This window comes from Petromyzon marinus, chromosome 22 (genome assembly GCF_048934315.1).
Source record: "Petromyzon marinus isolate PM22_M1 ecotype Great Lakes invasive population chromosome 22, UKy_Petmar_22M1.pri1.0, whole genome shotgun sequence".
In the NCBI taxonomy this organism is placed as follows: domain Eukaryota; kingdom Metazoa; phylum Chordata; class Hyperoartia; order Petromyzontiformes; family Petromyzontidae; genus Petromyzon; species Petromyzon marinus.
This window is the reverse complement of record NC_133688.1, coordinates 15,451,895-15,477,111: the sequence shown is the minus strand read 5'-3', so window position 1 is coordinate 15,477,111 and position 25,217 is coordinate 15,451,895. Positions and strand designations below refer to the sequence as shown.

At 44.6% G+C, this 25,217-nt stretch overlaps 1 long non-coding RNA gene across 1 annotated transcript; it reads right to left on the bottom strand.

The window, feature by feature from the left end:
* Positions 1-1,386: 1,386 nt before the first annotated feature.
* Positions 1,387-8,782, bottom strand: LOC116944798 (uncharacterized). Its single transcript, XR_004403159.2, has 4 exons — positions 6,398-8,782; positions 5,647-5,807; positions 4,725-4,807; positions 1,387-3,337 (listed from the first exon to the last, which is right to left on the bottom strand). It is a non-coding gene; the product is annotated as an uncharacterized LOC116944798 (long non-coding RNA).
* Positions 8,783-25,217: the final 16,435 nt, after the last annotated feature.

The window sequence follows — 25,217 nt, the reverse complement described above, 5'->3', positions numbered from 1 at the left end:
AAAAAAGAAAGGAGTGGAAGATAGAGAAAATAGTAAGCAAGCCACTACAACACGAATAGATAACACATATATTAATTATATAAGTCAAATATATCAAGCTTGCACAAGGCAGCAAAACACAACTACAAAAGCAGTTATGGACCACACCAAGATAACATACAGTCCCTCAATAAAATGGCACATTAACATTAAACTATCGACACATTATGATAACTATAATTATTTAATAGTTACAAATATATCAAATATAATGTAAATAAGAAAAAAAGTGATATCATGTCATGGTTAAGTTTGTCTACCATTGCAATATACATTTACAATTAGTCACGTAGGTATAAAATTATTACCTTGTCGTCACGGTATCTCTTGAGGAAGGTTAGCGACTCGATTAGTTAACCGCCTCTACGGGGAGGGTCTCCACACTTCTGTTAGAGCTTTTAACAGACAGCGGGACAAGAAGGAGCAAGTAATCGAGTCGCTAACCTTTCTCAAGAGATGCCGCGACAACAAGGTACTAATTTTATACCTACGTGACTTTACCGAAAGAACCAAAGAGTATGGATCCCTGCAGTCACGAAAACTTCAGATCTAGATCAAAACAATTCATAACTAGCAAGTACACCCAAGTACCAACTTGGGAGCAATTCACCGAGTGCCCGTGTTAGTGTTTGGTTTTCATGTTAAGAATGAGAACCAAGCTATTCCATACAAATGCATAGTGCGCTTGCTTACCTTATGTGGCAGCAGCAAACATTTATGACTGTAGTGCACTGATGAGCCCCAATGAGAATGAAACTGGCCCACAGTTGTGTCTGTGTTTAGTTACTGCCTGTTGAGAGGAGCTGGTGGTCCCAAGGACAAAATGGCCGCGCATTTAGTTCTATTGAGCTGGTGGTCTGGATAAGGCTGACAGCTTTTCTACATGCAATGCACAGCTTTGTGTGTTGTTACATCGACGTATAATGAGCATCGAGTGGTGAGAGTCTAGCGTGTGTGCAGAGAGGGAGCTAGAGTCTGTAGGCGATATAACATTATACTTTGAGGAGGTTAACGAAGAGGAGCTGAGCTCATGGAGAAGTGGATGTTGCAAAATGTTTGGGCTCTCTCCGTTCTTTGACACGGGCATTCATTTCAAGTGGTTATTTTTGTAATGGTCGGCTTGCGGCAAGGTAAATTAAAGTAAAGACGTATTTATTTAATTATTATCTAAGTCTTATTATGAGTTTTCCCCAAACGTTTGAAATTCAAATAAATTCCAAGATGAAGTAGCATGTGAACACACTTCATTTTTCGGGGGGGGGGGGTGGGCAGGCGGGTGGGGGGGGGGGCTGGGGATTGGGCTGAAGGATGGCCTATTTTAAGAGGGGCTCAACCCCCCCCCCCCCCCCCCGCTGCATGAAACTTCAAGGCTTGACAAATGGCAGGGTTTGGGGGAACGGGGGGAGGGGGGTGAGCGGGCTAGAGAGTGGCTCATTTGCCCCACTTGGCCCCCACACAAGGAAAACCAGCGCGGACCACGTTTCACTTCAAAACTCTTTGTGTTTTTTTTTAAGGGACCATTTATAATTAAAGGAATGTAGCAACAAAACACACAAATATACCGAGTGGAACTCTGATTGCATTATAACTAAAAAAAAATACATGACGGGATCACCTGAGTATGGATGATGAAATTCCAAAAATTCCACATTTATTTTGCTGCTAAACAATCAAATACAATGTGTGCCGGTTACTAACGTTGCAGCTGTAGTCGCTATGGCTACTTCTAGTGAACAGATAATTTTATTTGCTTTCTTTTTTTTTTTCTCCGAAAAATAAAGGAAAAAGACCCCGAGCCTACACCCAGCGTGGCATTCTATAGCGTGTGCCTTGTTGCCCTTCGCCTTCCTGACCTTCACCTTCCTGACATGACGAAGGCACTGGAGCTCCTCTTGCACGCACGCCACGGCGGCCTATGATCCTGGCCAAATTGCTATTAAAGAAGACGTGTGCATTGCTGCCATGTGCCTGGCACGTCCCGGTGCCTCTCAGCGCATTCCCTGATGATCAGTTCTTTGGATCAAACGTTTCCAGTGAGCTAAATATTTGGTTGCTTTTCAGGAATGTAGTTTTGGGTAGGCAGTAATACATGAATTATGGGGTGGGGGGCGAGGGGGGAATATATAGATCTGACATTCATAACGAGGTGAAGTCATGTGTGTGTGCATAGAGTCATCTGAATGAAGTCATCGCTTACCATTGATGGCTCTCGCTAGACTTTCCCAAGAGGATATTTTGCGCCAAAGCATGCCAGCCCAACGCTGATGTGATCTCACATCAATTAAACACGATGAGGTATTCCTCAATAAATTACGAGACATCCAGAGGAACTCGTAATATGAGTCACGTTTGCGCTCTGCCTGTGAAATGTTCAGACTCTGATAACTGCAAATTGTTAGAACCTTAAACAAATGGGAAATTGGAAGCTTTCAGCTAAGGAACAATGATGACCTAGTGCCACATGGTCTGGGAACTCCATATGGGTAGAACTTTACAAGGCTCCACAGAGCAGTGAATTAATGATTATTATGACGAAGTATAACATTGGTGTGTGAAAGTATTTATCCGATTTATAACCCATCCAGACCATGGGAAGCTGCTGGTGTGCAATGGTTTGCACACTGGACTCGCAATCTAGATGTCACGAGTTGGATCTCCTAATAAGTACGGCAGTTGAAACAATTGTGCACTTCTAGATTTGAAGCTTTCGTGACTGCAAGGATCCATACTCTTTGGATCTATTCGATAAAGTCACGTAGGTAAAACAATAAAACAACAAAAATCACGACGTTTCGGCCACAACACAAGCGGCCTTCATCAGGTGAAGGGACCAGACTGTCTCGAAGACAGCGCTGGAGTGAAGTTCACGCCAGCGCTGTCCTCGAGACTGTTACCTGATGAAGGCCGCTTGTGTTGTGGCCGAAACGTCGTGATTTTTGTTGTTTTATTTTTTACCTACGTGACAATTGTGCACGTTTCTTAAATCCCCCCTGGCTCCATTCAGACACAAAGTCTTTGTTTAGAATGGAAGAATCCAATGAGCCACGGTGCTCTATTTTCACAGCGGGCCAGTTCGCATGCCAGTATAAATGGGTATAGGCCACAGCTAGTCGATCAGGCAGGGTTGTATGTGGTGGAGTAAAAATGCAGGTACTCCCTCCTCTTCTGAGATGTCCGGTCCAGTTGGAAGAGCTGACCAAAAATACCCTCGAGAGGGGCCTTTCTGGAGCTGCCTCTCGTGCAGGCTCTTCTGCCAGCAGTGGCATGAACGAGGAATTGCATGGCTGCACCTTGTTACCTTTAAATGTAGAACCACAGCACAGACCACCCTTTATTAACAATATATACAACTGTTACGAATGTAACTCTATTTTCAAACTACATGGCATTTATATCACGCAGGTATAGAAATACTGTGATAGTGTTTTAAACAAAATGTCCATACATGTACAAGGTAATAACCCGGTCAAATCAAGCAAGCATTTTAAAAAGCGAATATCTGCCAAAAGGAACAATTTTGTATCGACTATCCACTCTCTCCATTATAATGCACGGACGATACCATGTAGGTGATATAATGATTGTGGCATTTTACGTTTCCTGCCAACAAAGTCTAAGAACAGTTGGAGTGTGTCCTATGGTCATCCTGACCTATGATGCTTCTTGTGAGATGGAAACTTATTACTTTTGCAGGAATTCATCATGACGTCAATGTCCTTCCTCCATCTTTCTCGATTATGCTCTCACGCATGCTCGGCATGCTTTACATTTGCTTTTCATGTCCACTCTCTCTACCCCGTTCATGTATACGTATTCACGCTATTAACTGTTTCATTTAGATATTAACGTGCCATGATAAGGCATGGAAACAATTGGTGGCACTTAAAACTAAGTACATCTTAAAATGGCCAAACATTTTCCTGATATTTAGATGTGTCTGGGAAAATTTAGACTCAAATTAAAAACTCCATGTCTGAAGACGACACGAAACGCTCTGTAACTTCTTTGGTTCTTTCAGTAAAGTCACCACGTAGAATGAGAATAAAATAATACATTGATAAAATAAAATAACACAATAAAATTCTCACGACGTTTCGGCCACAACACAAGCGGCCTTCATCAGGTGCAACTTAACGAAATGGACGAGTGGTGGTGAAGTGCTTGGCACACTGCGATGTGAACTCAGCAAACCGATTTCAATACCTTGCCACGGCTATCATCAGTGGCAAGTGATATCTGAAAGAGGCCAGGGTTCCTCTCCTCACCAACAAACTGCGACTACCATGGTTGCAGTTTGTTAGCGAAGATTAGCACGGTTTGCTACGTACGGTGCAAAAGAAAGTTCAACATACATACATACAAAGTATGGTCAAAATTCACCATGATCTTGGGAAGTCTTCCTCCAACAATATATTGACAAAGGACTGTAAATTATGATTGTTACATTATTGTTAATATTATAAGAACTTATAATATCAGATACATGTTGTATGCACAAACAGGGGTGCATTTATTAAATAAAAGACTTTCTTTTCAGAAGAACTTTTGCCACTCCGCTCCATTCCGTACGCAGTTCTTGCGAAATGTGGGATTATTTTGGCTGCGAGTCTAAAGGATGATGAGGCAACAGGCTTAATGTATCTTGTGAATCACGTTGTACTCCGTGAAGCTGTCAGACTACTCACTGGATTCCCGGATTCTGTTTCAAGTGGGCAGAGCGAAGGCCAAATCTGCCATGTCGCTGTGCCAGACTCCGCTGGCAACAATCCTAGACGGGTTCGCGTAGAGGAAACCAAATATTAAATTACGATAGAAAAACCTGTGGGAGAGCAAGGTGCATTCTCATAACCAGGGCACCCAGGGCCCTCCTCGTTAGACCTAATCCACATGCATGGCTGCATGTGAGAGCTGCTCTCAATCCAAATTAAGCACTGCTCCTTAATCAAACTTCACTGATTCCATTCTTCACAGCAATTTACATCCCTCTATCAGTCTATTCGTGAAGGATGATGCTAATTATTATTGTTTCGTGCTATGTATCTTATGATTTTACATCGAACTAGGAACAGCATGCTTGCCTGTTACATCTGGAAGTTCATCGGCAGTGATTCAAGCAAGACTGACTCTCAGACGTTGCTTTGTACTGAATCAACGCTGCTGAAATTTACACACTCCTAGAAGGCCGTCTGCTGATGGGTTGCATTAAAAAAACATGTCACTAAAACATTAAAAACCCCAAAAATATATACAGGTTGTTTCAAAAAAATGTTAACACTTCAGAGAATTTACAACACCACGTGACGTGCGCGCTGCCTCCGGGCTCTGGAGACCACCTGGAGAAGTTTCCAGGCCACGTGCGTTGACAACGATGGCGAACAAGTGGGAGACTCTTTGACTTTTTGAAGCTATTAACATAACATGCGTTATCATGTTACATTGTGTTAGCCGTTCTTTTTACATTAAAAAAAACGATCGTCCCATTTACATGTTATTATTTTTTTGAAGCACCCTGTATTTATATACATTTTGTGTAGTGACAAATTTACGAAGGAGACACATTTTATGCCCATATATTCTCGTTGGACACGGGGGATTATTTGACCATACCTCGCCATGCTGGTCAGTGTGGATTGGTGAAGGGGAGCCCAGCGCGTATCACACTCGCCATGGACGTTTTACACCGAGCGGAATTGAGCAACGCAGTGCGTGAACCACCGGTGTCGCATCTCCCACAATTCCATGCTTCTGTTGTCGTTGTTGATTTAAATCTGGAAAATATTTGCTCAAAGGCATGAAACGTATTGGAGGCAACAAATACGGCAACATGTTGGCTACGGCTAGGGTTTACGCCATCAAGGTGATGCGCCTCTGCCAGCACCTTTGTCAATCCGCCGTGCGAGTCGACCAAACTTGACCACACTGGCCACTGCGAGTTACTGAAGGTGGGGCAAGAGCATAGATGTGGGGCAGCCACGCGCAGTGCAACGATGGAATGTGCCGCACTGCACTCAGCCGCCAGCTGTGGAGGCCCACGGTGGCCGACACGACAGCCTGCTATGGCATCGCGGATGCCCGTAACGAGCACTCTGGATGCTCAAGCCCGCTGAACACGCGACGTCTTGACTAAAATTCGGGCGCTTTCAGCGCGATTCGGTCACAGCGATGTGGTTTAAACGGGAAGAGATTTGTTTTTCTGCCACCTTGTTGATGGGTAACTGCCGACTGGATATTATTCCGTTCATTGTTTAGTAATTTAGTGATCTAAAACATCGAACACAATGTGAATTACAAAGCACGTGAGGCTGCACAGACGATTATTTTTGTACCAATGGTCGATTCGCGGACAATGTTACATTACCATTGGCGACGCAGGTTCTCCATCGAGGTGGCCGTTATTGTTCTCACAACCTCCGAGCGGAGGAGAATTGCTCCATTGAGGCCACTCGGCGGGATGTGTGATGTCGTGGAGACAGACGTTCCGTGACGATCTCTGTAACGAGGGATTGGGCACGTCTACATCCACGCCTTCAGTGAGTATGACGAGCGACGCGTGCGTCACGGCCGGCGCTCAGTGCGCCCCCTCTCAAAAGTGTTGTTTCTTTTCCTGCGTGGGTGCCCCAAACAGTGCGGCCCCTTGGGTAATTGGGTGACTTAATCGCCTAAAAATATGGTTGCGCACACCGCATGTGTATGCGTGTACAAACACGCAGCGGCTCGGTACGGAATATTTGCGTGTCTCCGCGCTTGTAATTGTTATATTTAAATTATTTACTTTGCGCTCTTGCCAATTCAGTGAAGGATAAAGGCGGGGGGAGGAGGAGGGGGGGGCAGTGTCAGTTCGCGTAACACTCACCACTGATGTTAGCCGTGGTTAGGAATCAAACCCAGGTTTCTTGAATAATAGCACAGTGCGCTAACCACCGTGTTACCGCTCTCCACAATCTGCGCGCGTGTGTGTGTATGTGTGTATCTATCATATTAAAGTAGTTTACTGTCAGAGTTTATTAAATGTAACCTCTTCCGTTCAGCTGAACAAGAGGGGGTTTTCATTAGTAACGCTCGTTTCGCACCGGTGCAAAGCACCATCAGTAGTTCGTTGGCGAACAGCCGAAGTGGGCACCCATTCACAATGCGGGATCCATTGTCAGCAGTTGGTGTCCACAGTCGCATAACGCACGGGGTCTCTCATCCCTCGCAGGTGTCAGAGATGACTGCACCTGCTATGCGAGCTTTTCAAATGGTTCGATGTGGAGTGAAAAGCACGGGCATTCAGGGTTAGGTTGAAAACTGGAAGGTTCGTTTTGTGGAGATCGGCAATCAGGATACCGTTTACCGTTTGTGACATTACCATTATGCTAGAAATGTTTCGAGTGTGCATTAGTATTGCAGGAGGACGTTTGAAGAGCTTTAGACCATCACAAAAAAAGACTTGTGAGATTTCAGGCATACATCGAGAAGGTTTTGGAGTACGTGTTGGCTGGTGATGATTCGATTGTACTCACGAGCTGTGTGTGTGGATGTGTGTCTGTATTTTAGGTGGGAGTATATGTAGCGTATGTGCGCTAAGAGGGCATTACATATTGTTACTGGGCATCGATTTGTCGATCTCCTGCTATGGTTAGCAAAGTGACATAACATTTTATAAAAACAAAACATTTCCATGAACTTCGAAATCAAAGCAAATGGAATTACAATTAAACATTAAGGAGCAATGACAATGACCCAAAAATAAATATACACGTACAAGTGAAAAATAATTGGAAATTTTTACAGGAAACAGCGTGAAGTATAATTTCCCGACACAACCTGCACATGAAGGAAGTATGCAATTACTGGGAGTCGTAGCTACACATGAAGGCCCAAAGAACATCTTTACTTCAGAGTATATGCTTACAGCTCTTTACAATCGAATGCTGGATGAAGGCCTCTCTACGCCATGTCGGTCACGAGGGTTCGTTTGTCCGTAGATTCACCGTGCCGGTCGGTGCGGCTTGGTGAAGGGACCGGTTCAGATTTCACTCACCACTGATGCTAGCCACCGATGGGCATCAAATTCATGCAACCGAATGCATAGCGTGGTCCGCTAACCACTGCGCTCACAAGTGTGGCACCATAGCGTGGACATAATAACCATTAAACCAACATCACATGAATAAACAATGCTTCTCATGACTAAGCTATGAGTAGAAAAAAATGAGCATGGCTAAACGATGACAACTACTGCACACATAAAGCCGGCTAAAATCAACATTATCTGCCCTGACCTGTCTAGACCGGGCAGGAATTATTACTCAATTCATGACTGGATGGGAGACTGAAATTTTCTTGGTCTTGTCTAGAAGTAGATGACAACGACATGCTTACAATCGTTGCAAACACAGTTGTGTATATATATTTTAAGTAAGCTCAACTGAAAAAAGCCAAAACACATCAGGTTTGCCTCTTGGTGAACTTTTAAGTGCTCGGTATCAAATGACACTGATGGAAACGTAAATACGAACGGCTCTTTTTGGGTTTGGAAAATGAAAAAAAAAGCATTAGGTCATCGCCACTCGTTTTGAAGAGGTACACGCGAGTCCCGAAGAGCTAAGGGGGGGCGCAAATGCTACCCGCGTCTGCTCAGCATTAGGGACGCCACGGTGGCTAGGAGATGTTAACTCCCTCGCCCGGTATGCAGGAGCGCGTGGGTTTGATCTCGACCCTGACGCCTGTTGTATTTTCGGAGTTTGCGCGTTTTCTCTCCCCGTGGTTGCGTGGATTTTCTCCGGGTCCGTTTAGAAACACTGCTCCTTCGTGAAATAGCTCAGCGGGTCCTTACCTGGTAAAATAACAAAATATTTTTTTTTTAACTGCACATGTTCGACCGAGAGAGTTGAGAGGAGCCGTACTGTGGCGCGACCAATGGGAAGGGGAGTGCGGTAGTTGGGGGGGGGGGGCGGATTGGCAACTGAACGGCACGGACGAGAGTTCGTCTGCCATAGCTGTTATTCCGAAAAATATGCGCACCCGTCACTTTGCCGGGACACGCATGCTCCGTGAGATTGTGAGTCGTCAACTCCACGGCCGAACACGTGGGGGTTCAGAGGAACGAGACTCGCGTGATTCAACATTCCGAAAATTGCCAAGTGCACGCGCGCGCGCGTGCAGTTTTATCGACCTAAATCACACTGCTCTCAAATTGTAAGTCATCAATAACGGACGATACATTTGTGCACAACGTGTCTACATTTTAAATGAATAAATCACATCTTCAAAGGTGTTTTCAGTTGTCTCCTTCGCCACCTGCTCACTGCCTTAGCAATAATCCGATTACTCAACCGAATTGTCTGCTGACGTTAATGCTTTGTTTGCAGAGAGGCTGGCTATAGGAGATGAGTGTTGCATATCTCTTTGAGGGTAACCACACTCGCCTTTGCTTGAAACTGTACCCAAAGGTCGCCAGCCGCCTGAGCCACTGGCGGCGACGATGCCTCATGGACAGATGCCAGTAATGGTATATTAGGCGGCTTGCATTCCTCAAAAAAAAAACGAGTCATCAATTCTTCAGTCCTTGCCAGCAACCGGAGAATGCGGGGCTCCTAGCGCAGGGAGACACGGAGGAGCCGCTAGAGCACCGGACACAGACGCTCTCTCAAGAGACGGGGAGAGAGTGGGAGAGAGAATGTACTCCCCCTAAGGGACCGTCCATAAATGACGTCACGCACCTAGGGGGGGGGGGGGGGTCAGGCATTTGTGACGATGTGTGACGAGGAGGGTGAGAATTGTGACGTCACATCAAAATGCGCAACTTTTAATAAATATAGACAACACGTTCTTATTAATTAAATAGACGTTTTAATACATGTTTTCTCCTACAACATCAGAGTGCAGCGCCACATTAAATACGCACTACAATGACAATCGTTTAAAGCGATTTGAAGCATGTTTTATTTTTTTTGAGGGGGCAGAGCTTTGTGACGTCATATTTGAGGGGGTCTGACTTTTTGTGACGCCGTGTGACGATGGGGGGGGGTCAAAAATCGCGTGACGTCATTTATGGACGACCCCTAATTGTTGTGTGCCATTCTCATGCAATTGCCATTTGGCCACGGAGAGCCCGGCGCTGAGAAGCGGCACATTGCTTGGCCGGCTGCACTGTTCTCTCGCGGTCACAAAAGAACGGAGTCGTTGAGCCAAATTAAGAAGCACGCGCAGGTCGGAAAACAAAACAACAAACACACACACACTGGGAATGTTTTAAGGGAGTCCATTTGTTGCTGTTGCTGCTGTTATTGTTGTGTCATTTCACCGTCGCCGTGAGCATCTCTCACTTTAAAATCACCGACATTGAATATAGCCCATTCGTGGCGAGTTGATAATGGCGGCTCTTCGATTGGGATGCCGTAATTCACAATACTTACTCAGCGAATATCTCCAGCCGCACCCGCATTGTTTCCCGCAGGATGTTTGTTCTGGTGAGACGATTGGCCTCCGTGCAAGCGCCTGGCTTGGTGCTGGGCTGGCCGCTTCGCCTGTTCACCGTGGGCGTCAGCGGGCGATGACGCCCGTGCTTGGCCGTGGACGTCCGGCGTTATGGTGGTGTTAGTGGTGGTGTTGGTGGTGGTGTTAGTGGTGGTGTTGGTGGTGTTGGTGGTGGTGTTGGTGGTGGTGTTGGTGGTGGTGATGGTGGTAGTGGTGGTGGTGGTGTTGGTGGTGTTGGTGGTGGTGGTGTTGGTGGTGGTGGTGTTGGTGGTGTTGTTGGTGGTGTTGGTGGTGGTGGTGTTGGTGGTGGTGTTGGTGATGGTGGTGTTGGTGGTGTTAGTGGTGTTGGTGGTGGTGTTGGTGTTGGTGGTGGTGTTGGTGGTGGTATTGGTGGTGGTGTTGGTGGTGTTAGTGGTGTTGGTGGTGGTGTTGGTGGTGGTGTTGTTGTTGGTGGTGGTGTTGGTGGTGGTGTTGGTGGTGTTGGTGGTGGTGCTGGTGGTGGTGTTGGTGGTGGTGGTGTTGGTGGTGGTGTTGGTGGTGTTGGTGGTGGTGCTGGTGGTGGTGTTGGTGGTGGTGTTGGTGGTGGTGGTGTTGGTGGTGATGTTGGTGGTGTTGGTGGTGGTGTTGGTGGTGTTGGTGGTGGTGTTGGTGGTGGTGTTGTTGGTGGTGGTGGTGGGGAAGGAATGACGAGGGATGTGCGTTGGGGTTCCGGAGCGAGCCACGCACATCGCCGCTGTCCGCTTCGTGATTGCCCACAGCGGCTGCTGCCCCGCAGCTCTCACGAATGATTTGTGCCGTCCCGTGTTGACCGCACGTGCGCAATGGAACAGGATAAATGATGTCGTGCGCTGTTGAATCGAAATCGTCGCCTTTGGTTTGGCCTGTGACGACGCCCCCTGCGTCCGGTCTCACCAGGGATGCTCAATGTAGCATCGGCCTAATAAACTACAGTTTCAACTAAACTATTTTATTTTAGCAGGTAAGGCCCACTGAGCTGTGCAGGTCTTTGTCAGGAGCGACCTGGCCACAAAAGATGGCTCAACGAAGTGGCTTATCGCGTGGAGATGTATAGCAGCCAAATACTCCGAATGCCATGTTTCTAAATGCGAAGGGGGAAAACTGGAGGAACGCGGAGAAAAATCCACGCGAGCACGGGGCGAGAGACACCGCAAACTCCAAATGTACCACAGGCGTCAGAGGTCGGGATCGAGCCCACGGCCTCACTGTATACCAGGCGAGGGAGATTACATCTCGCCACCGTGGCACCCCTGGGCAAACAGCAAGCTCGCAAATGTGCCATGGAGTGTCGAGAAGCACCGGTGCAGAGGTTTGAGAGAGCCCCGGGTGTTTACCAGCATCTGAGGTGCCTATTTGGCTGCTATAAATGTCCACGTGATAAGCCAATTCGTTGAGCCAGCCTTTGTGGCCAGGTCGCTTCTGAAAAAGAGTTATATACAGTAGCTCAATGGTCCTTACCTGGTAAAAGAAAAAAAATAGTTGTAGTAGTTTTAGCAGTAGGTTGTTCCAAATGCTTTAGGTTTTGTGCAGTTGAAGATCACCCAAGCTTCTTAGATTGTTTGGCATTAACTTTATCTTTCACATAAACCCAATATTAAAATACGCAGTTGAAAGGGCTGTCGATTTATCCAACTTTAACAATAGATGCTACCTTAGTGGATACCCTGCTTACTTCTATGTATGCGGTCTGGTGGATTGAGATCATATATTTTAGAGTTGAGTGGAAAGATGGACTTTTTTTTGTTTATTGCTTCATATGTTTCCCAGAATCCACACTCATGGTGCGTAATTACTTTTTACATCTATGTGTTGTTTATGGTCCAGCATATTTGCAGTCATATTTTGGCAAAGAATTGAAGCAATCTGGCATCTCTTCCACAACTAAAGTCTGTTCTCTATCAACGCGTCTTTTACGTTAAAACAAACTTATTTTTTGTTGTAAAATGCATTCTAACTTCATTTCCACCTCGTCTACTTGATATATTGTATTTTTAGTTTGTGTTAAAAAAAAAATGCTGTATGTTAAAGATATTATCATTGACTTAAAATCCTAAAATCTTGTGTCGATGCCTATGTTGTTAAATCTAATTTTCTCTGCGTTGCCTGGCTTTTGCTTTGCCCGTTAGGCCTGCATTGCGCTCTGTTGATTGCCGCTTGCTGTTCCACGCCACCGTCAAAGTCTCGTTGAGTTCTGACCTGGTGAAATAAAGTCTACCAACCCAATCAAGCTCAGGCCTGCAATTGAAAATGCGATATCCATCGTGACATGGACAAGTAATTAATAAACCCGTGATTGTTTACAATTCCGTCGAATTCCCCATATCGCCTTCACATTGGCTCACCTTAAGAACACCGAAGGGTGAAATCATTTTTTGGTCAAAGCTGCCAGTTGTTCATTAAAAAAAAAGAGTCATATCTCAGAGTTGTCACTTCTTTGACAGGACTCATTTCTCAGGTTCGTCCCAACGTGACCCTTTAGTCTTCTCCATGGGCTACCGTGTTTTTCTTTTCCTCTCATTCGCCTACCGGTGTAACTTCAAGGCTGGAGACACTGCCAAAACAAAGCGAGCCACTTTAAATTTATGACACGGAAAGGTGTACACACTCCCGGCCTGCATTCATAACATGGTGTTCAGTACACATCACTTGGTAGGACAACACCATTTTTTTTGGCACAGGCGCAATATGCAGAAAATGTCTCCACAAAAAGCACACACAACTGACATTTTTCAAGCAATTCCATCACCGTTGTGAAGCGTAATTGAACGTAGATGGCTATTGTTTTATGTTTGAGTGCACAATCCACAATAAACACGGCTCGTCTAATATTCGTGCCAACGTTTCGTTGAAATGCCAAACGCTTCGTCGGAAGTGTTTTTTTTTTTTCAACGAGACATCTGTGCGTCTGACGCAGTGCAATGCAGGCAAACGGTTCAGAAACTGCTCGAGGCCAAAGCGTACATTGCACTCCTGGTCATGTGTTCAGGCAAGCTGGGCCATGCTGCACAAGCCCACATGAATATCGCTCAAGGCAATTGCGTCAATGCAAAGCGTGCCGAGCCACACGGGAAAAGGCTGGTCCACATACCACCGACAGCATTGAAAACGGCTTCTGTTTACTCACAACGTTGTTCCTGACACTCTCAAAGCATGTCCGATGCGACGGAGGACAACATGAGGGGGGGATGCAACACATTGTTTGCAGGAGGGCGCAACGTACGAGCAGATGATTGCATACAGACGGTAGTCACGTGGTGGACAAAACCAAAGGACGCAATGTTTGCAGGTAGTAGATCACGGAACATATTGAATGGGCCCAGCCGTCAAGACGGGTCTCTGCTTCGCGTGCTTTCAGATGTGCTTCTGCGGCCGTCTGGAACGCTCTCCCTTCCGATATTAGGAAGCCACTGGAGGCATGCACTTTTAATGATGTAGATTGAAAAATACTTTCGTTATAACTGCTCTTTGTGTTTAGTTTCTTTTCCGTCTCCTCCGATTATCACGGTTGGCTATGTACGGTGCGAAAAAGTTCAACATACATCAACGCATTAAATAAGCATACCAAGTGCAATATTAAGAAAAATATACGATACGTTTCCCTGCTCTGTAAAAGGAAATCTATTTTAAGGATAAAGAGGGAGAAGTGGTTAGCCCACTACGATTTTAATGCGGTGACCTGAGCTTGATTCTCGCCCATGGCTTACACCAGTGGCGACTGATATCTCTACCGGTCCTGAACCGCTCCCCTTCGCCAACCGGTGCTTACCAGCGTGGCGAAAATTTGGTCTCGCGATCCCCATGATCAACATGGTAGAGAGGAGGGCCTTCGTTCGGCGGTGGATTTACAGAGGGCCGTGAACAATTTCAAGGGAAATGTTGCTACAATGTGACGCCAAATCGGACCTTGAGCTGTGCATATGGAGGGAGTGTGGAGCCGTGGCAAGGCTCTCAGTGATGTCCCTTGACCTCATTCGTAAATCTTCTCCTGGCCACGTGGTGTCCCTACATGTGCGTTACTCCTGACGTCACGCGCCAGTCGGCATAAATGAGACCATTATGCACCGGGGCTAAGTAGTTTCTTACACTCGCTCTTTGAAAAAAAAAAAATGCGGAGGGGGGGTGGGGTTCGTGGACATTTACATCAAACACCATAGCGAAAATCTAGATGATTTGGCCGGGAAACAACAACAACAACAACAACGTGTTGTTGCACTTCTGTACTATAGGTTGCGCGCTCACAGTGTGGGCATGCAATTTTGGGGCATTAGCTGACCCGCTGGCGCACGTAAGCAAGCGCACGGCGAGGGACGCATTATGGGCTGAGCAAGCAAGCAGAAGCAGCATGACGCATTTCAATGCAGCGCCAACCAGATTGATCGCTTCAGAAACACCGCGCCGTTGTTTCCCGCACGCACAATGTAATTCGCGCGTAATTCCTGTTAAATGTACGTGGAACAAATGTTGCGTGATGTTCACCAGCACGCGTGCAAAGCGTAAGGAGGGACAGACAGCTCAGGGATTTAAATCCCCTGTCTGTAGGCCTCCTCCACGACTTCTCTCCCCCATGCCTTTTTTTTAAAATTAATGGACAGAGACGCTGCTGCCATGGTATAATGGTTAGCACACTGGACCTTTTCAATCCAGAGGTTGCTGGTTTGATCCAATCTGCGGGCGCAGTAGAGGAAACGAAGGTGCAAATTTCTTAAATTCCCCCGTTGATTAGCAAATCGCGTTTGGTGGGGTAAGTGTACAAGAGTAGGCTACAATACCATCTACAAAGACCTCTCTCCCTCCAGTGGAGGCACTTCTGCCAAGCGGCAGAATGATAAAGTAATTGCAGGGCGGCACCTTTACCTATTGAACATGAAATATTTCAGGCAGCTTTCGTTTTCATAAACTTGAAACACATTGAGGGATTTAAAAGCTTGTTTTCCTTTTCAACAAGGGGTTTATAAACCTTCAGATTTAGGAAACCGTCGTTTGCGGGAAAGTCAATCGAGGAATCTGGTAGTTGTCTGTTTTGATTGCATAAATACGTGTTTAGGCAGCGTGAAAAGGGGTTGTCATGTTAACTGATGGAATGCAGAGAGGCTCGCCGTTGAGTAACAGACACACCTTTTGGATTAGACTGCGGTTCGACACTGAACGTCAGAGTCAAGGTTAGGGTTGCAGGACGGCAGAGTTGGGTAGCAGTGGTTGCATTCAGTTTCACAGAGATAAAAGTCGGAGGTTCAAGTGTGAAAATGTGCGAAACTAAAAAACGTGCCACGGCTAATACATTGGCACACAATCTGCAATGCTTTGAAGGAAGCTTGTGCCAATTTCACTCTAAACCTATTTCTTTAGTCAAGTTCCAGAAATAAACACCAGATTTAGATATATTTGCTTCACCCATGCAGCTCCTTACATATGGCACAATAATGCATATGCTTTAAAATTAAACAACATTCCCTCTGTCTCAGTGTTTAATGGGTTATCAGATTTACTACTTGGGAAAAGGGCAAACTCACTGGACTTGCAATACTGAGGTCACCGGTTAGATCTACCGGTACGACAGTTGAAGCAATGTGCAAGTTTCTTCAATCTTCCTGCCTCTGTCCAACCAGCAGGGTAAATGGGTACACCGCAGTCGGTCAATTGTCATGTCAGATGTGGTGAGGTAAAGTGTGGCTACTCCCACCTCTTCGAAGTCATCTGTTCTTCCCCCGCACCTCCGATAAGCACGATTGGCTACGTACGGTGCGAAAGAAGTTCAACGTACATACGTACGCACATCTGGCAAGCATGGAAGAGTAGGTAAAAAAAAAAACTCTTTAGGGGCTCTCAAGAGCTCCCTAATGGAGCCCCTTCCACCAGCAGTGGCGTGAGAAAGTAATTCCAGGGCTGCACTTTTACTTTTACATCTTTACCCAGGCAATACAAATGAAAGTGTCTTTGAGCTGTACCTCACCTAATATGAGCATTATTGTCTAATTGTGCTTCATTTTATTTCATTCTTCTTTGCATCGCCTAATTTAATGTGTACAGTATTTTATTCTGTTTAACATATGTATGCTCTGCTGTTTAGCATTTACCCGAATATCCCTTGACAAAGGGACTGTTGGTCTCAATGGGCTCCCACGTGGGTTGTAAAAAGGGGCACTTTACTATACCCAACATTACCAATGTACTACATGATTCTGCAGTTGTGGAAGACGCTGGTGAAGAAAATATATACGTAAACAAATATATTAATGTCAGAAAATATGTACACCATTGCAAAAACATATGGTCACGCTAAAATGTTCAGCTATACACCGCAAATACCTCTGGGAAGTGTCTTCTTAGTAAAGCATAAAGTCAGTGGCATTAAGGTAACTATGCACTTGAACAGGATTTATTTAACAAAATTTAATTTGCAGCTTCTTTGTACCCGGCCCATCATCCTTCTATGGTTGATAAAATGCTTACCACTTTGTGGGGAAGTCAACAGTACTTGTCTTACGGATTTACTTACCCCTGCCTTAAGAAGATGGAATTTCCACCACCAGCTCAGGTTCTGTAAACGGGAGATGAGCGCCGCCCTAAAGATAATTTGAGCCGTAAATTATTTTGACATTCATCGCTTTGTCAAACCATTGTTGGATGAAGGCCCCGCAACACGCCCCGTCAATTGTGGAGGTTTCTGACCATACCTCACCACACTGGTCAGTGCGGGTCGGTGCAGGGTTCGGGAGAAGAAATTGACCAATTATCACTCGCCACTGATGTTAGCCATGGCTGGAAATCCAACTCAGGTCACTGGGTTTACAGTACCGGGCGCTAGCAATTGTGTCCCCACTCCATTGTGCCACTGGTTATGTAGGTTTTTAATGCACTGGTTAGTTCAGCATCTGAATGTCCTGCCAACCGTGGTAACTTTCCCTCTGTTATATGCACTGATAAATTATATTTGGTTATATTTTTTCCAAAGCTATACGAGTTTTCATTTAGACAGTGGAAATAAAGTGTCCATGAACCTAAATCACATACTTTTTTTACCGAAAGAACCAAAGAGTAATTCCTGCAGTCACGAAAGTTTCAAATCAAGTTTGAACCACCTCTACGCGGAGGACGTAAGTTTGTTTTCTCTCTCTCTGTATGTCTCTGTTTGTCAAATTTAACATATAACTTCTAATTTAGCAATCTTTGGAGAACGTAATCAACCAGGCTATGCTTTAACTGTGTTAGCCGACTGTCTGTGTTGCATTGCATTACATTTCAAAACATTTGCTAAGTTTGTTTTCTCAAACTGCCTATTTCTCTCTCTAAAATTTACCAGGCTCTCATAGGTCCATTCGCTCCTTCTCTCCCCCGGCCGCTTCGGGGTGGATTTCCACACAACTCTTTCTAAGATTTACCAGTCTTGCTGGGTCTTTCTCTCCCCTGGCTGCTGAGGGATGGATTTCCACACAACTCTTTCTAAGATTTACCAGTCTTGCTGGGTCTTTCTCTCCCCCGGCTGCTGAGGGATGGATTTCCACACAACTCCCTCTAAGATTTACCAGTCTTGCTGGGTCTTTCTCTCCCCCGGCTGCTTAGGGATGGATTTCCACACAACTCTCTCTAAGATTTACCAGGCTTGTTGGGTCTTTCTCTCTCCCGGCTGCTGAGGGGTGGATTTCCACGCAACTCTCTCTAAGATTTACCAGTCTTGCTGGGTCTTTCTCTCCCTCGGCTGCTGAGGGGTGGATTTCCACACAACTCTCTCTTACATTTACCAGGCTTGTTGGGTCTTTCTCTCCCCCGGCTGCTGAGGGGTGGATTTCCACACAACTCTCTCTAAGATTTACCAGTCTTGTTGGGTCTTTCTCTCCCCCGGCCGCCGCGGGGTGAATTTCCACACAACTCTCTCATTGACATGTTAATTTCCCTGCTCTAGCAGACCCACCTCTCTCTCTGCCCCCCGCCTCTCTCTCTATTTAAGGCCTCGACACAGGGGCATTGGGTCTCTGTGTTGTCTATGTTGTGTCTCCCTCTGTGTGTCTCTGTGTCTGTCTTTTGTCTCTCTCTCAAATTTAGAAGTTCACTAGGTTTGTTTTCTACCTGATGACGATTGCTTGTGTTGCAATCGAAACGTCCTATTCGATTATTTCATTTATTTTCTTTCTACGTGACTTTACCGACAGAACCAAAGAGAGACATACTTTGTTTTGAGGGACACGCTCTTCGGAGTTAACGTGGTTCAGAAGTAGTGGGTCCATTTTCTCCATCCGATATAAATCCCGAGTTTAATTTCTTTTTAAATCATCCAAGGCAAACGGGGGCCAAAAAAAAAACCCGGCCGATTCTGGGAAATGTTACCAATCGTGCAATCATCCTCCTGGGAACAGTGCAAGAAACGGTATGCTACTGCAGTGGAAAAAAAAACCTGCCATTGCATAAAATCTGTAATTAAAATGACTTTATCTTAAAAGTGTCAGAGACTCCTTGAAGCCCCTTAGAGAGAAAATTTGTTTTGTTTTCAGACAGACGTCGTCTTATCTGGAGTCACATTTCAGCCAGGTTCCCTGGGTCAGTGCCTGGGTGTCAACTGTCAGTGTGAGGCCATAAGCACACCCACAACCAAAACAAGAATGCACTCTCCCATCTTCTTGGGTTTTTTTCGGTAAAAGTCACGTAGAATGGAAATAAAATAATAAAAATAAAACGTAATAAAATACAATTCTCACGACGTTTCGGCCACAACACAAGTAGCCTTCTTCAGGTGAAGGAACAGAGTTTCTTGAAGGATCACAAGGTTCTGTGGAATCCCTCCCCGTAGAGGCGGTTAAATTTCGTCGTGAGAATTTTATTTTATTATGTTTTATTTTTATTATTTTATTTCCATTCTATGTGACTTTACCGAAAGAACCAAGAAGATGAATCCCTGCAGTCACGAAAGCTTTAAATCGAAATTTAACCACTCTCCCATCGTTATTTCCACTAAACGAGGCACACACCATCACTTATAAAAGATTCAAACAATACTCGTGTTCTCTGCACGTCTGGTTTGCAGCATTTGGAATCGTACTTTCGGTTGGGTTCAGATGGATTATTTTGCTCAGTGCATCTGTTACATTTCCTAACGTAACAATAACAATAATTAAAAGCAGAAGTGAACATATTATAAATATACATGTACAGCCCAGTTTTGTCCATTGGCAACGAATGAGGGTCTCCCCGCATTGCGCAGGCCATTCGGTCATTCTTCACCACGCTCGCCAGTGCAGGTTGGTGAAAGTTGAGAGGTGCCCATAATGTCTACAACATCTGTGTTATATGTGCAGTGGCCATCCAGGCTCAGCTCTGCTTAGTTTGGGAGGTCTTCCAGAATCAGATGCATTCTGGGTGATTTTGCTCATTAAACAAATCATACATGAAACACATGCACACACAAACACGCCAGTTAAACCATAGAATACCGCACATTAATAATCTGGTGCCAACATATGCGTACACGTCTCACGTGAAAGCATGTGTCTCTCAATCAAAGGCTCATGATGGTGTTATATGAAAAAAATAGTCTTCAAGTTTCAATTATTACATTTTGTGGCATTTGGACTGCTGGTTAACCACATCCACATCCTAAATAAGGTCAAAACATGGATAAAAAACCAGTAAAGCAGCCCATGTGGCCAAAATCATGTAGACCTATATATAGCGGAACGCCACATAGGATCTTCATAATGCTAAATATTGGCTTGCAGCACTTGCAGCAGATTGTCTGAATGCTCTGTGTAACAGAAGCCCAGCCATGGCAAGCATTCAATGTGGTAGGATTCAAACCCGTGACTCATATCCGACTGCTTATAAGCAGAGTGCTCAATCAAGTGAGCTATGTATGTATGTAGACCTTCTTTCCCATCGTATGTAGCCAACTGTCCCAATCTGAGGTATGCAGTCACTGCGTATTGTAAAATTCTTTCGTACAATGCAGTGATGACGAAGTACTTGACGCACTGTTCTATTAACCCCGAAACTTGAGTTCAATTCCAGCCGGGCCAAGGCTAACATCAGCGGCAAGTGATATCTGACGAAGCATGCAGCTACGATAGACACGTAATTAATTCACGAATTAAAATAGATTCGCATGCCCACGACACGTGTGTTGACTTATGCACCCAAGAATAAATTATGTATAGAGCCGGCCACCGAGCTGATGCCACTTAGATGATCCTGGGTTTGAATCGAGGCAGCTGTCTGTGATTAAACCATATTCTCAAGTGAATTGAGATTACGGCCTCAGCTCAGTCACCAATTATGTCACCAAAAAAAAAATCCCCATCGAATTCGCTTCGGGGGGCTGCAACCTAATGTGGCTTAAATTCAGAGAATTAAAAAGAGCGGTTTGTCTTATCACAGTGTCATAGGGGGTGGACGTTACTGTGTGGAACAGAGGTCTCTTGAAGGGATCTCAGAGGCAAGATCTGTCATATCTGTTTCCGCGGGCCATTCTCTAACATGAAGGGTCGCGCTGCGGTGCAAGAGATCAGAATGGTAAATGTATCTAGTGACAGGATAAAATATATCAGGATAAAACTTGCTGCAAAATGTTTATTTTAAGATCAACTAATGCAAATTAATAAAGAGTTAAAGCTTTCGTGACTGCGTAAATTACTCATTGTTTTTTCCGGTAAAGTCACGTATGTAGAAATACCATAAAATTATATTAAATTAAATTAATCACGACGTTTCGACCGCAACACAAGCGATCTTCATCAGGTGTAAAAAACAAATGTCACCCTATGTGCAATTTGTTTTTTACACCTGATGAAGATCGCTTGTGTTGCGGTCGAAACGTCGTGATTGATTTATTTTAATATAATTTTATGGTATTTCTACATACGTGACTTTACCAAAAAACCAATGAGTAATGCAAATTATTTACGAATATGCATTTGAGCTATTGATTCAATGAGTCAGAATGAACAAGACAGAACAAACTACACAGGCAATACAAATGAAATATTTAAATGTGTCAAGAAATAATACTTTATTTATTTTTTGTGACCCTAGGTCATGTAAATTTTTCGAATCGGCAGAAAAAAATAATTAAATGCTTCCTATAATATGTTTAAGATGCAATTCACCCAGCGCATAATCGTAATTCCATTCTAAACCTATTTGATCAGATCCACATCTTCGTGGATTGATTATAGATTGATTTTATTTGATGCCGATCATTTGGAATAGGATTGAAAAGCATTGCGAAATAATGTAATGCTCAATACTTATTTACTTAACAAACAACATAAAATAAAGCTGTTGTTTTAGTACTAAACTGTTGTGTGTTTATCCAGTAAAGTTTCACTAAGACTCCAGCGCTGAGATGCTTAGCCAATCATGATGAATGCAGCCTTCTTCACGATCGGATTCCAAAAAAGTATCTCCGACCAGCCAATAGGATACGTGAGCCGATGTGACCCGGTGGTGATTGGGTCACTCTCGGATTCAACCACAAGCAGTCAAAATTCGGCCAACCAATTTAGATATTTTTTTGCTCAAAAATGTAATGGATCCGATTACAACCCAAACTAAGGGTACACCCCAAATATTTATATTTTGTCATATGTTGCCGTCTAAAAAATATCCGATTGACCTTATTAGATCCTGGGGTGACATTATGATTATATGAAAAAAAGAGTAGGTCGTGTGTGCTGGAATCATGGTCCAAATTTGCAAATTAGAAAAAAACTTTTGATTTAAAGCTTTCGTGGTTCTTTCGGTAAAGTCACGTAGAAGGAAAACAATAAAATAATAAAAAATATAAAACAATACAATTATCACGATGTTTCGACTGCAACACAAGCAATCATTATCAGGTGTGAAAACCACAGCAATATTTTTTTTTAAAAAGTGGCGTTTATTTATTTTTTGGATATCCTAATAAAAAAGATACCTGATGGTTCAATTCCGCGACCACATCAATTCCATACACCCAGCCATCAGATTTACCATGGAGGTCGAAAAAGATGGCAAACTACCCTTTTTGGATGTCTTAATTAAAAGGAGACATGATGGTTCAATGAGCCACTCTGTCTACAGGAAAGCTACACATACAGATGCTTACCTGAAACTGGATTCCCACCACCATCCATCCCAGAAGAATTCCCTCATCAAGACTCTGCACCATAGAGCCCAATGCATATCCGACCAGGAACACATAGCCAGTAAACCCAAGCACGTACACCAAGCTCTTAAGGCTAATGGTTACTCCGACTACACAATCCGCAAAGCTATCACTCCAACCATGAAGAAGGACCCTCTTGATGAGCCTTTCAAAACCATCACTTTACCCTACATTGCGGGGATCACAAAAAAGATTTCAAAAATCTTGAATAAACACAAGATCCAGGTCCGATTCAACACATTACAGAACATCCGTGATCTGGTTCCGTCTGTAAAAGATGTGATTCCGGACATACAGTACCCTGGCGTCTACAAACTAAGTTGCCTCTGTGGTAGTAGTTACATTGGAGAAACCAAATGACATGTCTCGGACCGCATTCGTGAACAAAAAGCAGACCTAAAACACGGTAGGACCAACACCTCGGCCGTGGCAGATCACTGTAATAATTCAGTAGGCTCACATGACATTGACTTCTTCAAGGCTTTGCAAGCCATCTGGCTACCATGAGAGATTCGTTCATGAGGCTATTCACATATACAAACACAGAGACAATTTCAATCGAGAAGATGATTCTGGCTTAGCAATCATTGTAAGAATTTGATAAACCATTTCGGGTCTTAATTGATTGTTCACGCTTACGGTGTCTTTCAGACCGCCTCCATTATTTTCGTCGCCCCCCTCCTCTTTTCCGAACATAGATGGACTCGTCCATCTGAATAACTGCCAAATCGCTCTCCCTGGTGCTAACGTAAAAAAAGAAACTGCTACTTTTTTCAAAATTTCTTGCTGTGGTTTTCACACCTGATGATGATTGCTTGTGTTGCAGTCGTAACGTCGTCATAACTTTATTGTTTTATATTTTTATTATTTTATTGTTTCCCTTCTACGTGACTTTACCGAAAGAACCAAGAATAGAAAAAAACTAAGTACTTAATTGGAATGACCAATAGCTACACCGTCCCTTCTGGTAGACTAATTCACACTTTCAGATCAGTGATGCGTTCACGTTATGCAACACAAGTATAGCTGCCATGAGGTGGTTCCTTATGAAAAAAGCTGGGCTCTGAGACATTCCGTTAAGTATTGGACGTAATATAAATGCAAGTTTTATTATATATTTATTTCCAGGGCACGCTCTCTTTCAACTGCCTCTGCTGCCCCGGGGGGAATGAGCAGCAAGGGGGTCCCTCCTCTAGCCTTGCCAATTGTCGTCATCACCCACGTGCTCGCACTCCCCACGCGCAGAGATGACACGTGAGAAAATAAACCGCGCCTGTTTCCATCTTCATGTTTAGTATGTCTGCAGGGAAAGTCAAATCCTCCGACAGGGGCACCCAACGAAGGTTTCCGATAGTTCATGCACAAACACAGAAATCCCCCCAGTTTAACCTAAGCAATGGTCCAGGGGACTTAATACAACTCCATCATCGCTACTGAGCAGACATGGAGAAGTAAAAAATTGTAGGCTGTCAGGTCTAAGTGCTGTTCGCGAACAACTATTAAAGCCATCAAGGCACATGAAAGCTGTTGTATGTGGGCAGGGATTGTAAACTAAAATTAAGCCAAACTAGTTTTATTTTACCAGGTAAGGCCCACTGAGCTTTCAGAAGCGACATGGCCACACATGATAGGCTTATCATGTGGAAACGTATAGCAACCAAATACTCTAAACGGACGTTGATTCAAAATGTGGAGGGATAAACCAGAAGACCCGAAGAAAAATCCACGCGACCACAGCGAGAACATGTAAACTCCAAATATACAGGTGTCAGGGTTGAGGATCGAACCCACGACCTCCAGTATACCCTGGTGAGGTAGTTAACATCCGGCCAACGTGATGCCCCGATTCAACCAGGGCAATTACCCGAAATGCATCCGATCTCTTCAGGTCTCGGAAGCTAAGCAAGTTTTGAGCCGGGATAGTGCTCGGATGAGCAACCACCATGCATAACGGGTGTTATAGGCTATGGAGGATATATGGTGGGCAGCATAGGGCAGTTCAGCAAAATCAATTGTTGCACTACCGATATGCTCCTACATCCATGCTCCCTGCCTTCAACAACTCATGTTGACCACTGTGATGAAGTATAATCAACTAACCCCTGCTACCCTCAATGGCCTGGGGAGGCCCTCATCCAGCAGTAGATTGACAAAGGGCTGTACATGTAGAGATCTTAGCACAGCGCGATAACTATTATTGCAGTGCTCTTTCACACACACAAAAGCAAAGGCACGTATACTTTTTTTTGCCAGAGAGGTCAGGGGTTTTGATTCAGGCGCAGCCCTGGAATTTCGTGTCCACACCACTGATGGCAGCTCTAGAAATGCCCTCTAAAGGGTATTTTGGTCTCCTCTTACACACCTAAAAAATGTCTTGGAAGAGGTGGGAGATCCCACACCTTACCCCACCAGTGGTGACCTGCCAATCAAATGCCTGTGGTGTACCCATTTAAAATGCCATGGTGGATTGTAAGTCCAGTGTGCCAACCATTACGCCATGACAGTTCCCGCCACACCATTGGATACATTTGGTCATTTTTATTACGTGCTCATGTCTAACCCTTGAATT